Source organism: Hydra viridissima, unplaced genomic scaffold (genome assembly GCF_058129835.1).
Source record: "Hydra viridissima isolate aposymbiotic clone 2 unplaced genomic scaffold, HvirCarnegie_v1 scaffold_10, whole genome shotgun sequence".
NCBI lineage: Eukaryota > Metazoa > Cnidaria > Hydrozoa > Anthoathecata > Hydridae > Hydra > Hydra viridissima.
Window position 1 is genome coordinate 14,114,530 of NW_028324309.1, and position 12,086 is coordinate 14,126,615.

Below are 12,086 nucleotides of genomic sequence, written 5' to 3' on the forward strand. Positions count from 1 at the left end.
CCATTTCTAATGTGATATCGCACAAAAAGCAAATACAAAAGTAAATATTTTTTGATATTTATTCCAGTTCAAATTGACAAAAATAATTTTAAATAATACAGATATTATTGATAGTTTGAAATAGTGCTATTTATAAAACGAGTTTTTTCGTTCTTCTCAAGCCTTTCGTCCACCATTTCGATCTCCTGAAAGCTGAAAATACTCTTCAGCCAACGCTCAAACTCTTCACTTGATGCTCCCGAGTTTAAGTGATTTAGTTTTACAGCACCTAAATACAAACTTTAACTTGACAAAATTATAAATATAACAATTGAACACATACAAATAAATATATATTAAATAAAAATAAAGATTTCTTCTTACCCAATAAAATCTTTTTCTTCTTCAAGTTTTCCACTGAAATAACTAGCTCTTTTTTAACAGCTGTAAAAATCAGGATCTCTTAGAAATTTCATTCTTAAAATTCTAGTAAAATAAAAAATATTTACAAAAATAGCTTAAAATAACTGAAAGTATAAATTCTAAGCATATTACTACTAACCAGTGCAATGAAGTGTTCCTTTACTCACTTTGGCAAGAATCCGTCTGATAGATGAACATTGATTGAATGTCAATAAAGACCCTGAAAACTAAAATTAAGAAGAAAAAATTAATGAAACTGTTTATTTTAACAAAAGGTTAATGTGCATTTTATTGCATATACATACATATATATACACATATAGTTATAGTGCATTCCAAAAATGTGGAGAGTGACCATTGACAAAATAATTTAATGAATATAATACAAGTATCAATAAATTACAACCTTAAAAGTTATAAATTACAACCTTTAACTTAAATTCATGACAACATTGTAGTGTACATATATATACTAAAAATACCAAAAGTATCTCAAAAATCTAATGCAAACAAAATATGAAATCAAAAACAATTTGTTAAACAATTATGGGAATCATTTCTATGCCAATTACATTTACCAAATGTAATTTCTCCAATCAGCAGCTATTGAATGCATAAATATAGACAATGTTGTTATAAAATTGTTATTATAATAAAGAAAATTACTTAAGACACAAGTAAAATTAACCTAAATAAGTTAAATATTTCAATTACTACCTCATATAAAACTATGTATGAAATAAACATATTGATTTTGTCAGTAATAATGTAAGAAAATAGACTTAGTACAGATTTCAACAAATTAAATTATAACAAGTGAAGTAAGGGTGAAACAACAAAACCATCATCAACTTGTTGAATACACACTTGAGAATTCTGTCATCTAAAATTGCAATGTGTTTAACTTTATCTAAGTGTGATACTAAATGTGATTCAATAGACTTGAATCACACAGGTTTTTTAAAATTAAAACCTTGCAAAAGGCACAAAACAGGCCAAAATGATATTTTGCTACTTTTAAACACCACCACCAAAAATAATCACCACCTGCTTGATATGCAACTATAAAATTGTGTTGAGTTTTTTAAATAGGCAAATCAGGATGAAACAGACAGAGAATACACAGTAAAGATGACAAAGCAGTCAGATTAACACTAAACTGAACAGCCCAATCAGCTAATAGGGTAGTCAAATCTGATGAGAATATTTCATCATCATTATTATAACTAAAATTTAAATATAACCAAGTTCAGTTTCAACAATAACATTGTTATCTGAAAATATATTAACAACAGTTCCAAAAACTGAATCATTATTATCTACAACTTTTTCACTTATAGCAGGAAAATTGTCTTTTGTAGATATCTTAAGTAATTTTCACCAAATGAGTTTTGTAGATTAATTCTCTAGAATTCTCACCAAATGAGTTTTGTAGATTAAATATTTCACAACTGATATCTTCATTAAATATTTGTTGCAAGCTTTTTAAAATAACTCTAACTATATATGTAACAGGAACAATACATTATCCTGAAGTTAAGATAGAAAAATATATAAAGATTTAATTTGGATGGTTCACTCTTATATTGAATTGCTAAAATGAGAAAAGTGATGATTGACAAAGTCAGTTCATAATTATAATGTAAATGACAATAGATTACAACCAAGGTCACTTAAAATGAGTTTAAAACTAACTTAAATTAAATAAGATTATTTTAATGAAAAGTAATAAAAAAGGAACATATAATAATAAAAACAAAGATAAATTAATAACAGCAAAAACAACAACAAAAATAAACATAATAACAATATATATATATATATATATATTGTTATTATCTTTTCTTTGTTGTTGTTATGCCATTATTTTGTTATCTTTATATATATATATATATATATATATATATATATATATATATATATATATATATATATATATATATATATATATATATATATATATATATATATATATATATATATATATATATATATGAATATATATTTATATATATATATATATATATATATATATATATATATATATATATATATATATATATATATTCACACACACAAACATATATATATATAAATAATATAAAAAAGGTGTTTATTAAAAAACTTCATTATCTTACAGTTATTGTGATTAAAACTTTATCTTCTAACCTTTAAATAGCCTTTTCTTTAACCATTTCTGTTTTATTGTTAAATCAATATCTTGCATGGATATTATTCAAACTGTTTAATATAAAAACATAGCTAAACTTTATATAAAATTACTGTAACGATATGTGCTGACACAAGTGAAATTTACATTATTTACATCATACGACATCTAAACTTTTTACAGTAGTATTTACTACTGCAAGAGTTAGGATGTAGCAATTGCAATTCTAATTACAACATAATTATACGTTTTAAAAAAAAAGCAACAATTTTTTTAATAGCAAACGTACATTTGCTATTATTATTACAATACGTTTTGTAATAATAACATAATAAAAAAACAACAGCAAAAGCAAGAAATTTGCGAAATATATCTTGTAAGCATTTGTCTTCGCGTCTATAAAATCATAATGGATGACGCAAAAATATTCAAAATAATGGCGGCAAAACGACATTCGGCCAAAACTCTTTAGCCGCCACAATCGGGCCATTGTTGGCCCAATATCAAATGCCATGGCAATGGCGTACGACTACTCGCCAGAAGCATGCCAGACTCGGGCCAGTACTGGCCCGTTACTAATCTTGTCGTCACGGCGTGCGATGATTCGCCGGAATTCTGGCCCAGTGTTGTAGGCTGTCTGGGAAGTTAAAAAAAGCAATGATCAGAAAAGACGTACACAAGATGACTCGTCAACCCTTCTTATAAATAAATGATAAAGTGAAAAGAATTAAGAGCTATGAAAAGACGTACACACGGAAAGGGATGGCAATCCCGGGATCCCGAAATCCCGGGATCCCGTGTAAATTGTTGATCCCGTAATCCCGGGATTCTTCACAAAAATTTCCCGTGATTTTCACAAAAATTTCCCGGGATTTCGGGAATTCAATAAAAAAAGTAAAGATAAATAGGGATTAAGCTATTAACTTATTTGTACATCATAAAGTGTCTAGTAAATATAGTCTTTGTTAAAATACTTGTTACTTAGCTGTTTATTCTCTTTGCAATATTTTAATTAGTTTAATTTCAAATTTTCGGCTTTATTTTAATTCCAAATCGTCGCACGAGAATAAGAGGGTTCTATCTGCTTTTTTTTTTGCATTATAAGAATTTATTGATAAAAGCTTTAATTAACAATTAGTAATAATTATAAAAAACTTAAAAGTTATATAAATACTATTTTCAGTTTAATTATGAAACATAAATAATAAAAAAGACGTATAGTTTTAATTATAAAAAATGACAGGAATAAAACATTTTAACTAAGAAAAATTGAAAGTTAAATTTTCACAACGACAAAAAAAATTAGATAGAACCCAATAATTTTTATGCGACGAAATGTATACGTGATTCTAAAAAATTCTTCAACTACGGTTTTAATGAAGTTTTCAAAACAAGGTTTATTTAGTAAATAAACTTTTTTACAGTTATTCAAAATGGTAATCGTTTTCACAGTAACAGATTCAGTTTGAACTATAGATCTGATAAAGAAAAGTAAATTGAAATAGTTTAAGATCTTAAGAAATTTAAAAAAAAGTTTGAACTTAAGTAAATATTTTTAACCTACAACCTATAAGGGTAAAAAGCGTAACTTCTGAAATTCAAAAAGAAATATCGTTATTTGAAAGTGGTGCCACAAGAGGTTATCACCTTCAAAAAGCATATGATTATATACTATCTATACGGCCAACAAGTGTGGAGTCCGAACGAGCAATCTCAGCGGCTGGATTTTTATGCTTAAAAATTCGAACGACGAAATTATTGACGCTTTCCGTTTTTTAAAGTGGTACTTTCTGAAATAAATAAAGTTCTTACTACATTTAAAAAATTTTGTATACTCATTTGTATTCATATTATTTTTTAATTATTATTTTTATTTATACTGTGTTATATTTTTAATGAATTGTTTTACAATTTAAATTACTTAGGTTCTTAAAAAACGAACTATTTTAGTTAACTAAAAAACGAAAAATGATTAATTTATTGATAATATAATTATATTATCAATAAATAATCATTTTTCAATGTTTGATGAGCATTTTGATCTTCACATGCTTCACCACCAATTATTGTTTCTGTCTTTTATCAAATCCCGGGATTTCCCAGGATTTCCCGGGGATAAATTTTTTAACCCCGAAATTCCGGGATTGAGATTGTCCGGGATTTTACCATCCCTACACACGGAGGCTTAATCAACCAGCCGTATAAATAAGTGGTAAAGAAAAATGGAAGAAAGTCAAAAACAATGAAAAAGAAGACATACACACGATGGTTCATCAATCTGTCAAGTAAGGAAATGATAATATTGAAAGAAGAAGTTACTTTAAAAAAAACTTCTGGGAAAAGTCATATGCCCAAAAACTGATAAACGATAAAACGGAAAGAAGTTAAAAAAACTACTGGGGAAAGACAAACACGAAGATTCGTCAACCAGCCATATAAAAAAAAATGGTGAATATGTATCGCAACAAGAAAAGTTTTACAGAAGAGGGAGACGGATAGAAGGAAGAAGACGGAGTTAAAAGAGAAGCTAAAAAACTTTTAAAGAAAAAAGTTTCAAAGAAAAATTTTAAAGAGAGAGTTTTGTGATTGAAAAAAAATTGAATAAACAAGAAGTTTTATGAGTGAATAAAAGAGAAAAAGGAGTGAGGAACTAAACAGAAGTCAGAAGAAAAACTAACCAAAGAGGAATAACCAGAAGATTTCAGCCGTTTCAAATAAAGAAAAGATATTCGTAAAAGTAAGAAGAACAGGAGAAAGAAGAATTGATAAAAACAGTATCGAACACCACTTGTAGAGTAAGAGAGTGTTGTTTGTATTTATATAAAGGTAATGAATAAAAGTGTGCGTAATTAAATTGCCTGGGAGAAACTATGTACGGCGTGTTTGCCTGACTAAGTTTCTTTGAGAAAATGTAAATATAGTTAAATATAATATAAGCGTAAATATAATTTAAATATAATATAAGGGTTTTTTTTTATGCGCATATTTGAGGTGATTTGTAAAATATAAATTGATTGCGAAATTTTTGTAGAGACAGTTTTTTTGTTAAATGAATAAAAAGAAAGATTTTAAAATTGCACCTTTGTGCTGCTTGCGAGAAAACTACACTGCTAACCATTACACACTAATAGATCGTTTATTGAGTCTTATTGAATAATAGAATATACTGAGGACGGTAAACACAACCTTAATAGTTTTACACATACCACTAGACCCATATCTCCCTAAATTCTAAACCTTACTACAGCTACATACTACAAACAAACAAACAGTTAAACCAACTTACAAACATTAAAGATTTGATCATTTCATTATTAAAAACGCCGCCCCTCACAGTAATTACAAAACCCGCTGTTTCTTTACCGTAAAAAATAGGATTTCCTTTTAAACAAAAAAAAAACGCTTTTTCAATCACTCTAATAAAAGCTTACTTTACTTGTTAAAACGGGTTGCTCCTCATTCCGTCCAATTGCATCAGCTAAACTAAGTTTTGACGTGAAATCGATTCAACAGCAACAGTTAACATACATATCATTTAACCATCTCTTAAACATTCGTCTACCGTTTAAATTGCATGTTACATACCAGAGTAGAAAAATAATAGCTAAAAAGATTGAACTAAAGTTACCACACCAGCCAAGGGTTCATCAATAAAAAACAAGCGTACAGCACATACCAATAACAACGGTATCGTAACTAAAATTACACATATAGGCCTTGCTGAAACATTCCTGTAGGTCGGTTTTGGGTAATAAATAATATTGTTTTTCATATCTCTCGGGAATCTACCAAATCCACTCGAAGGTTGTAAAACAATTGGAGATTTTGGTATGCCGTCTAACTCGACTTCGCTTAGATATTAAGTAAAATTAAGTAAACAACAAACATTTTAAGGTGAAAGCATCATGACTTATGATGCGTAATACTTATTTTAAGTTTTTTTTAAATCTTAAAGTGTTCGAGTAAAGTTTTTCACGAAGGTTCAATAAAGAAGCCATTTATAAGCATAACATCGTACGATGGGTTGCATGCTCAGTTGATGGGTCGAAATCGTTTTAAAATGAAGTAATACCTTATTTGAAAAAATGCATAAAATCAATTGCACATTAATTGCTAATATTTTTGAGAAAATATGAGGAATTGGAATTCAATTCGCGATTTCCAAGTTGTTTTTTTGGTGATAGTCTATGTTGTGCGTTTACGTTTTCTCAAAAAAGTTTTTCGCTGTACTTTTTTCAAGCACACAACGTTGAAACAATTTTGAAATAACGTTGATCGACGTTGATCAACGTTATTTCAACGTTGTTTCAACGTTGTGTGCTTGCTGGTTAATCATCGCTAACAGAAGATTTAACCGGTATTGCATGCTTTGGTGTTTTGTTTTTTTATTAGATTTTCTTCCGGCCAACTTCCAGCTTTATGCATACTTTGATTTTCATTTACAGACTTCTATTAATTACAACTATCAGATTTGGCAGGCATTTTTTTTTTTTTTTTTAATTTGCAACTTCCTTTATGAATTGCTAATTTTTCTTGGAATTCAATACGCGTTTTCTAAGTTGTTTTTTTTTTAAAGTATTATCTTTAATGCACTTTTAATTTTCTCAAATAACTTTTTTTGGTTTACATTTTAAAATATACGTGTAAACAAAAATATATATTGCTATAAATTTTAAATTTAATTAAACAACCTTGTTAATAAGAACTGAACCTTTTAAAAAAAATAATAAATTCGATTTATTAGATTCTAAAACTAGATTTAACCGGTTTGGGTGCTCTAGGTTTTGTATTTCTACATATGAAGAATAAAGTACGTAAAGACCCAGGAGTTGGCAGGAATAGTTAATGAAAACCGGAACAGTTTAGTAAAACGCGGAACAGTAGTTTAATGTAACTGTTAAAATAAAGTTTTGAACACATGGCTGTCGAGAGAATAAGAGAGACCTGTTGCCAGTTTGCTTAGGAACTGCTGCAAAGTGGGCCGGGGTTTTCAAGGTAGCTTTATGAACGCCATCCTTCATTAAAAGTTTTTTTTGGGTTTACTTTGTTTTATTTTTTAGTTTTTAGGTGTGGTTAAGATACTGTCTGCCAAAATTTTCTTTCTTATTTACATTGCAATTTTAGTAATTTCAAAGAAAAAAAAACAAAAAACAAATGCTAATCAAGAATTGTTTGGAAAATAAGCTTTTTGTTATCACTTAAGTTGGTGGGAGTAAACTCAATGTGAAGCCCAGGGGCAAACTTCTTATCAAACCCCTCTCCTATAGACGGTTCTTTTTGAACCTAACAAGAAAAAGCAACCAAATTTTTTGAGAAAGCAGAATAATATAACTATATCAAGCTTTAATTTCTCAAAAAATTTCTTGAAACTTTTCAACTCTTCAATGTTTACTTAATACTTAACGCTAATTAGACAAAGGTGTAGTATGAATGAAAAGTATGCACCTATAAAAGTTCATTTTAAACTTAAATATAGTTTTCTAGGAAAACTAGCCTGATTTGAAAATAGACAATAACTAAAAACTAGCCATCCAGTTAAAATTATAAAAATTTATTAATCGATTTGGTTTATAGATATTTATCGATTTCTACTAATAAAAAGTTTGAATGAAGATTATCTCCTCACATCATCACAAGATTTTTTATCTCCTGAAAAAATGAATTTTGAGTATTTGACAAGTACAAAAGCGAACTTAACTCGATTTCTTGGGTGTTGGTAATTACGTCCCATTTTCTAATGAGGGGGTTATCGACGAAAGGATAAATTTACATTAAGATGAAAAAACAAAATGAAATAAGTTATAAAAATTTCTTTATTATACCTTTGGCTTTCCTTTAGACGATTATATTCCATTACTGTTTGTTAATATCGCTATAGGGAAAAGCTGGAAAATGCTCCAACAATAAATATTCAGACACTTAACTCGTTGCAACTACAAGGCAGATAGGAAGCAATTAACATAAAATTTTGTTTTCGACACTAACTTTTAACAATAAAACATTGAATTCTTTGTTTTGGGGGTTAGCGTCTTTTCGTTTTTGCTTATTAGTGTATTAAATATTAATGATAGATTTTGGGCGGATAAAATAGTTATCAACTGCTAATTGTTGTTATTTTCTATTGGAATGAGCATAAGGTGGTTTTTTTTCGAATTTCTTATTACGTGTTTTCTTTCGAACTTTCGAAAAATAAAAATCTTCATTAAAAGAAACATAATGCTATTCAATTTTAAATGCCCAACCGTAAATGTAGCGAATGGCAGCCAATTGAAGGATGCAAACGTCATTGAAGACAAGATACATATCTTGGAAGACGAAACAAAGTTGAAATGACGATTTGAATGCAAAGAGAAATCTAAATCTTGACTCTAATGTTGGAATTTAATTACGAAAAAGTTATTTCCAAACGGGTTCAAAATATCGTTCTCCCATCATAAAATTGCTTCGAAATCTCATTAAAGAAGTAATTAATGAATAATGCTGAGATCAGCATTATTATTGTTTTGATTTGCTTTTTTTAATTGCGCCATCAATTTTAATTAAGTGTTCAACTTCGAAGATGGAGAAATAACCCCAAACCATGATGAAGCTGCCATAGATTTTACTTAAGGCACCACACACACTGGTAAAGTCTTATCTTTGTCACTTCGGCGATAGTAACTTTTCTTTTTGAACAAAAGTACTTTTTCTAAGTGCTTTGTTGTCTACTCACGGTTTGCTAAGAGGCCATTCTATTTGTTTATTGTTTTTTTAAAGGAGTGAAAGTATTAATTTTCTGAAAGTAACTCGGCTAAACATTTTGATTCTAGCAGACGTCTTTTAACTGTTGTGAAAGAGATACAGGTTTTTTCCGAGTTTTAATATAAAAATAAGTTTAGTTTGTCAATAGAAAATAATAAAGCACATATAACAACCTGTGGTCATAATGATAATTTTAGAGATATTTACATATTTTATTATACCTTTTTTGAAATAAAATTTATGATATATTGGCATTTCTTCCACTTTGATAATAGTACTGGAGACCGGGGCTAGTTGGCTTCAGGGGTAAGTTTGTAATTTTCCGCCAGAAATTTCCAAAATTCAAAAGGAACCTTCCTACTTAACTAATTCATTTTTCAGTGTAGTATCAGGGCTATAAGCGCATGTGCATAGAAGTTTTAGTGATTTTTGTGTTTTTTCACATATTTTATAACTTTTGCAGCTATATTGCTTTTTCAATTTTAAAAAGCAGTAGCATTAGCTACAAGTAAACTCGAATATATATAAGTTGGTTCTTTCTAACTAGTAATTTTGCTTTCTCGGGAATTTATAGGCCATTTTGTGAGTAAAAAGCTCACAAAATGGCCTATAAACCCCCGAGAAAGCAAAATTACTGGTTATTAATTAATTACTGGGGTTATGTGGCACATTGATTGTGGGACAAGGTGGCAACGTGTGCCAGTTTACAACTTTTTGAATTGGCCGTAAATTCAACAATGTTGTATAACCCTGCAGATCTACAGATATGTGAAATTATAAAAGAAAATTAGCCAGACCAATAAATTCTAAAAGTGTTACAAAAAATGTTGTTGATGCTATTTTTATAAAAGGAAAGTCTATTCAATCAATTTAATCAATTTTGCCCCTTTTTATATGATGTGCCAACTTACTCTGAGAGTATAGACGACTTACCCCGGGAGAGGTAAGTTAGCACAAATTTTTTTATAGGCCCTTTTTGGGTCACTAATTTTTTTTATAATGTTTGACATTTGAAAATACTTGCCAAATTCATATTCTTTTGAACTGCAGTTTGATATCATTATAAAAGTTCACCCAGAAATGCACAGAGCTCAAAAAATAAAACCGTAGTCAACTAGCCCCGATCTCCCCTACCGGTGCTAAACTTATACCGGTGCCAAAAAGATAATTGTAACGGTACCAACTAATTTTAAACTTTAATAAAATACTATTTCCTATTTGTTAATAGCTATGTATTTAAATGTGTTTCTCAAGTAGTCTCAAATCTTTGATCCCCTTAACTTCCAAAAACCCATAACTCAAGGCTTTTAGACAACACCTACAATATATAACGTGCGTGTAATTGATTCGTAGAATAATGTTAACATGCAAATATGTTTAGAAAAAATCATTTCTAAAAATAGAAACTGTATTATATGATATACAGATCACTAATGCTTATAATTGTCGTTTTTATGTTTTAGTATCATTTGGGTACATTGTTTTGTAAATTGTTTAATAAATTCTTGTTTTATAAATTCTACGAATCAATTACACGCACGTTATATATAAAAAGAGAGAGAAAAAAAAAAAGAAAAGTTGAAGAAAAAGTAAAGAAATTCAGATAAAACTTGGACTTAATTATGTTTGAAGTTGCATCTTTAAAACTGAACTATTGCGAGCGTCAAGGTACTGAAATTTACCTTATAGTGTGTTTTAGCATATTAGGGGGATTTCAGCTTTAATTCTTAGCTCAGTTGCATCAATGGTTATTGGCAAGGTTGAGAGTTTCGTTTGGCTTGAGTAGCTCATAATAGATCACTTTGAACTAATCAAACCCGCACTGCATCAGCTTCTTGCAATGAATATTCGATTTTGTTGATAATACAAATGCATGCCTGGCTTACTTCTCAACTTTCTGCGCTTAGGGTTTTCCTAGTGGACTTTAGCCCTTTTTCAAAATTCGATGCAAATAAATCCTTGTAAAAAGTCCTTTGCAAAATATTAGTTGTTCGCACGTGAAAAGTTGGTGCTGGAGGTTTTGACATGACTATATTTACAAGATGGTCCAAGGCAATTTAATATTGGTTAAACAGAATTTAGTATATGCCTCAAAAACAATTTTTGCGGTAAAAATTGTTCCCGTTACACAAAAATTGCATTTTTTACCTGATTACCTTGAAAATTTGAAAAAATATGGAATGCATAAGACAAAGATAATTACAACTTTATAGCAACTTTTTAAATCAGTTGTTTCAAATTTGTTGCAAATATATTTATTGTATACATATATTTGCAGTAACTGTATTAAACAGGGAACAAAAGGGAAAAAATTGAATATAGCTTTTTTAACCTTTTCTTTCAGAGTTTTGATAATTTCAAAAAGTATCTTTTACCTTGAAGGTTTATTAAACGTTTCCTATCTTAATAATGTTGTCTTTCACACCATTCAATTTCAAAGTTTTCTTTTTTTCAATGAAGCTAGTATAACAGACAACAACCCAGCAAAGGAAAATTTTTATCAAACAATGCAAAGGAGGTCAGGTAAAAGAAAAGGTTTTAAAATATTTTGTTAACTTTAGAACAATTATCTAACTTGCTTGGAGTTGTACTAAGCGGAATCTCCATTATATATTTACCAATGTTTTCTAGCCTATCAAAGGTTTCCACCGAAACTTTTTATCAAGGTACTGAAGGTTATCATCCCAAGAAACGGTATCGTCAAGTGTATGAGTTGGCTGGACAGTTTTGGAAACAGTGGATGCAATAGCACTTTCCTTGCTTTTACGACAGT

The 12,086-nt window shown here is 29.0% G+C and overlaps 4 protein-coding genes and 1 pseudogene across 5 annotated transcripts in view; 4 read left to right on the forward strand and 1 right to left on the reverse strand.

Moving 5' to 3' along the window:
* LOC145181174 (procollagen galactosyltransferase 1-like) overlaps positions 1 to 12,086 on the forward strand; it is a 381,403-nt gene that overhangs the window by 61,671 nt on the left and 307,646 nt on the right. The window lies entirely within an intron of this gene.
* The window catches only part of LOC145181173 (glycogen [starch] synthase, muscle-like), a 361,885-nt gene that overhangs the window by 61,671 nt on the left and 288,128 nt on the right, over positions 1 to 12,086 (forward strand). The gene's annotated exons all lie outside the window — the stretch shown is intronic.
* The window catches only part of LOC145181181 (non-structural maintenance of chromosomes element 4 homolog A-like), a 227,620-nt gene that overhangs the window by 61,671 nt on the left and 153,863 nt on the right, over positions 1 to 12,086 (forward strand). The gene's annotated exons all lie outside the window — the stretch shown is intronic.
* Positions 1 to 12,086, forward strand: part of LOC145181172 (protein zer-1 homolog) — a 207,822-nt gene that overhangs the window by 61,671 nt on the left and 134,065 nt on the right. The gene's annotated exons all lie outside the window — the stretch shown is intronic.
* Positions 52 to 8,426, reverse strand: LOC149883242 (uncharacterized; annotated as a pseudogene).